The sequence below is a fragment of the Silene latifolia genome, chromosome Y, assembly GCF_048544455.1.
Source record: "Silene latifolia isolate original U9 population chromosome Y, ASM4854445v1, whole genome shotgun sequence".
NCBI lineage: Eukaryota > Viridiplantae > Streptophyta > Magnoliopsida > Caryophyllales > Caryophyllaceae > Silene > Silene latifolia.
Window position 1 is genome coordinate 436,194,523 of NC_133538.1, and position 5,431 is coordinate 436,199,953.

Here is a 5,431-nt window from a genome sequence, read left to right on the forward strand (position 1 = left end):
TGACCGATTGTGCTGTGTTGTGTTAATAGATGATGTTGGTTTTGTCATGTCTTATCTCAGTACTGACCTTATTTGGTTGTCTTGTTGTTTTATGTGTCTGCCGTGATCCTTTATGGTGAGCAGTCAGTCTTAGTAGGTGTTGATAGCGTTGATAGCTGGAGTTCTGGCTGGATAAGTCCTCACGAGTTTTGATAGGGATAGTGTGTAGCTCACGAGCTGTATCTTTATTTTGTTAAGTTGGTTGTAACGCTTGTAATATAACTATAAATGTTCTTTTATCGACTTTTGATGATTACTTACCTCGGGCAACCGAGATGGTAACGCCCTTATATGCTAAGGAAGGCTTAGTTAAGGCTCCTCTGAATATGGGGGTGTTACAAAGTGGTATCAGAGCGACGATTTTGGAACCTGTAACCAACGAAAATAATGATCGTAGTGAGTCTAATAAAATGAACCTGGTGTATGTATGATGAGAGCCCCAGCTGATGCTAGGTTTTGGGTGAGTAGGCGCCCTCATTTCAAAATCTTGGCCTCATTGTACTTAAGCCAGTCACTGGGTATGAGAATGTGGAGTCCGTGTGAATGTATGTAATGTGTATGTTGACTGCGTCGGAACTATCCGTGGTTGAGTCTTTGTTAAAGTTGGTATGGGCATGATAGTTGCATTTGGATTATGTGTGGTGAAGTTTTGGTAGAATTAGTGAGCTTATGCGATGTTTATGAGAAACGTAAAAGGGTTTTATTTAATAGAAATGCGTGAAAAGTGTGGAAGTGTATGCTGTAATATGAAAAGTGATCATGTTGGTGTTTGCATAAGATTGTTGGTAATGGTGATCCTATATGAGTTTATAAGTCCTACGGTAGCTATAGTGATGATAGTTAAAGAAGTGTTGAGTCATAATATGAGAAATAGCAGGTAATGATGCTTTTGTGCAATGTTTAATGGCCGAATGTTTCCGCTGTGTAATGATCAATTTGTGTAGAATAATTTGCTTATGATTGAAATTGGAACATGATAGTAATACATTTGAATGACATATGGAAGAATAATTATCGTTAATTATATGTTTTACATTAACATGAGAATAAGCTGACAGCCATGTGGTAAGACGAGTTTAGATTTGATACAAAGACGTAATTGTGTATATGAATGACTCGGTAACAGGTAAACCGTGTTGTGTGAATTTGTTGTGGTGTAACATGATATAAATCTTATCTGATAAGACGGTATGGTATGCTTGAGTAGTAATGGTAATACATGAGTGAGTATGATAACTAGTGACGAATTCCGAACATAGTTTGGAATCGACACGCGATATTGTTTTTGCAGGAATATTCAATTTACTTCGTATTTCTGACCGAGTACTCAACCTTACTTGACCGAGTGCGAGTGCTTACTAGACCGAGTAGACCTCACTCGATCTAGTTAAGAAGCTATGACGTCGGGATGTGGAAATTTTCTACAGAAACTCGACGAAATAGCACCTACTCGATCGAGTAGAGGGCACTCGATCGAGTACCTAGGCACTCGATCGAGTAGGCTACAGTGCAGAGGTTCTTGCGGGTTTCTTAAAACCCTTATTTCTTCTCATTCTTCTTATTCTTTCTTCTTCTATTCGAACCCTAAGCCCTAAATCTCTCAAAACTCTCCTATTCTTTATCTTTGTTTATGGTTGATGGTGTTGGACGATAGTAGTCGTTGTTAGTTAGAACTTTTTATTTTGGTTTGTATGGATGGCCATAAGGCCGGATTTGCTAGTTTGACCTTATTTGCAGGATTTTGGGGGTCGGTTGTCATTCCGACTCGTGTTTCAGTGACGTTTTATGTATATATATATATACGGTGTTATGACAGGATTTTTCAAGATTTTGACCTGTAGGTACTCGACAGAGTACCCCATACTCGGTCGAGTAGCTGCAGGTGTGACAGAAATGAGGTATTCTGATCTCAGGGCTACTCGATCGAGTAGCCAAGACACTCGATCGAGTAGCAGGCACTCGATCGAGTACTTTATATACTCGATCGAGTAGCACTGTTACAAGAACTTTTCGTAAAATTAAAATTGTTTAATGGTTCTATAATTACATGTTTGGTGTTTAACATGGTTATTGATGATTAGTAACATATTGGAACCGTTAATTTCATATGTTGGAGGTTGTGTTTGGATTTTAGATGCGTATTTATAACAAATAGTGAAGTAGTAATTGTTTCTTATTGCATTCATTTTACATCCATAATGTCTGCTATTTATAATTCACCGGAATGGTGTATTTCCTATCTAAATGTACAATTGATATATACATGCATTCTTGACGGCGGCTAGTTATTCGAATATGCTTGCGTGTGTTTTATGGTTTAAGGGTTGTCTGATTAATGAGTAATGTCCATAATGAATGCTATGGGTTAGATATATGTGTCAAGATGTAGGTAGTACATAACATGTGTAGTGATTTGGTGGTGAACTTCGGGGACGAAGTTCCTTTTTAGAAGGGAAAAGTAATGTCGCAAAATAAAAAGGCCGATATTGCAATTATTTTGTTGTTTGTTTATAAGGTTTTCTATTACTTTGGTTATATTTCTTGTATGAAGTTATAATTGTTTGCATTTGTTCGTTGGGAAATTTGTGTGTTGAAGTAAAATTGATAGTGTGCTTTAAAAGACGGTCATAAAGGGACAAGTTATGATGTCATGTGTTGGAATAGAATCGTATCGTTGGATAACATAGTGGTGTTATTGTGATTTATTTCGTGTTTATGGTTGTTGTTAATGAAAGTGTAATCTCGTAATGTGTTGGGTAATCGTTAGTTGTGTCGGTGCGTGCTGTGAGGTTGGTATTTCAAGTAGTAGTTTGTCGAGGTCGATCTATATGGAGCGTTAGACAGTTGATGATAATGACATGGGGGATGGTATTTCCGGGGAGTAGTGACCTGTGTCGAAAGACTAGTGATGTCGTTGTGTTCCCGTGTCTTGTGCTTTGAGATAGGTGAGTTGAACTTCGGGGACAAAGTTCTTTTTAAGGGGGAAAGACTGTAATACCCGCACTTTTAGGGACCCGTTGACCAGCGTTGACTGACCTTGGGAGCGGTAATAGTCCTTAGGAGTGAGTACCAAAGTCATCTTGTGCTTTGAGTTAGGGGTGGTACTCGATAGAGTAGAGGCTACTCGATCGAGTAGGGGCCACTTGATCGAGTAGGTGGACCACTCGATCGAGTAATGGGTTTCCAGCGAGGGTTTATAATCGTATTTTGTTAAATCCGCAAATCATTTTCCGCCTCATTTCTTCAGATCCTTAGGTCGCCTCCTTCCCTTCCCTTCACCATATAACCTCCATGGAAGCCTTTGAAGGTCCTTGTGCCTTACGAGTGCATAACTTGAGTCGGGTAGCAGTCCTTTGCCAGTTTTCCTCTTGTAGGTATGTCGTCATCATCAGCTGTGCCTTGTGTTTTCAGTTAGGGTTTGCTTGGTGGTGATAGATGGCTGTATTGTGTGTATAGGTGTTGCTTGATTGTTTGGGTTTTGCATGTGTGGACATGGAATGGTTGCGATTGCTTAAAGGTAGGTTCGCCTACTCGGTTTACGTGGATGGTCTAGTGTGTCGATTGTTGTGTCGTGGTTGTTGTTTTGTAGTTGTGTTTGCGTGGCGCGTATATGTAATCGGTTGGTGTTTACAGTTTGTTGGTTGTCGTTGTATTGCAGCTGTCTGTGATTGGTTGTCTCTGGTTCTCGAGGTGCGTCCTCGGCTGAGTGGAGTCACTTGCAGGAGTGGCTTCACGCCCTAGTTTCAACCTCCGTAGAACCCGGCACGGGAGGGGATGTGCACATTAATGGGACATGGTTATCGCTCGGTTTGATGAGCGGGGATTTGGTGGGTACGGCTGCAGTCCCCATTTGGCGGGTCCAAAGTGGACGATCGGTGACGGAGGTTGATTGGAGTGGGTGTGATTATGTGTGTGACCGATTGTGTTGTGTTGTGTTGATAGATGATGTTGGTTTTGTCATGTCTTATCTCAGTACTGACCTTGTGTGGTTGTCTTGTCGTTTTATGTGTCTGCCGTGATCCCTTATGGTGAGCAGTCAGTCTTAGCAGGTGTTAATAGCGTTGATAGCTGGAGTTCTGGCTGGATGAGTCCTCACGAGTTTTGATAGGGATCGTGTGTAGCTCACGAGTTGTATCTTTATTTTGTTAAGTTGGTTGTAACGCTTGTAATATAACTATAAATGTTCTTTTATCGACTTTTGATGATTACTTACCTCGGGCAACCGAGATGGTAACGCCCTTATATGCTAAGGAAGGCTTAGTTAAGGCTCCTCTGAATATGGGGGTGTTACAGGTGGTGATTGCCTTTTTTGCACGGTTGTGGCGTGAGTCGGGATAGAATTTCTCAAGGAAGACCGCTTTTATTTCTTTCCAAGTACTTATGGACCCTGGAGTAACATAGAAAAGCCAATCCTTAGCCGCATCCATCAAGGAAAACGGAAAGGCACGAAGCTTGAATTGGTCTTCCGTCACTCCATTTGGAATAGCTTCTTCACACATCATGTGAAACTCTGATAAGTGCCGGTTAGGATCATTTCCCGCTTGCCCATGGAATTTGGGTAAGTTGTGAATGAAGAAACCTTTAAGTTCAAAGTTGGCATTTGCTCCCAAAGGAGGGTATGTGATGCATAATGGTTGTTGATCGTAATTTTGTGCTCTTATCTGACGAATGGTTCTATTATCGTTCGCCATTCTATGATATTCTATTTCAATGGGGTTTACCGAAAGTGGTTCTTCTTCAACTTGGGTTTCGCTAGGTTGTCTTCGATACCACAGGTTTGTAAACAACCAAGAGTATGCCCCGAATGAGTCTTCTTCAACGGGAGTGAATTCACCACCTTGTGGGGAACTACTCATAAACATTAACACTACACAAACAAATTAGAACTTCCACTTACCTCTAACAACAAAAAGAAGATAAAAACAACTAAACATGTATTTCACAACTCAAGCTTTTAGCTATGTTGCCCCTCTCCGGCAACGGCGCCAAAATTTGACTAGCTAAATACTAGATGTCGTAAATGCTAGAATTAAGCTACCAAATTAGATATTTATAAACCAAACTCGACCCTACACTATGCAATAAGAATAGTAGTAAAGGGAAGTAAGGGTCGAACCCAAGAGAAGAGATTAAGAGTAAAAGCTTGTATTAGACTAATGACAATGAACAAAACACAAGACTAAGCACAAACTATGGATATTAACAATGGACAACAATTGAGACACATAAGAGGAGAATTGGCATGGAGAAAACAAGTGACAATGAAAGAGATGTGATTTTTCCTATGAAATAAGGTAACAAACACTTGGTATGCAAACAACAATAATATGAGATGAAAACTTGGTATAATCCTACAAGCTTCAAATTTTCTCAAAGTAAGACTCTTTCCTCT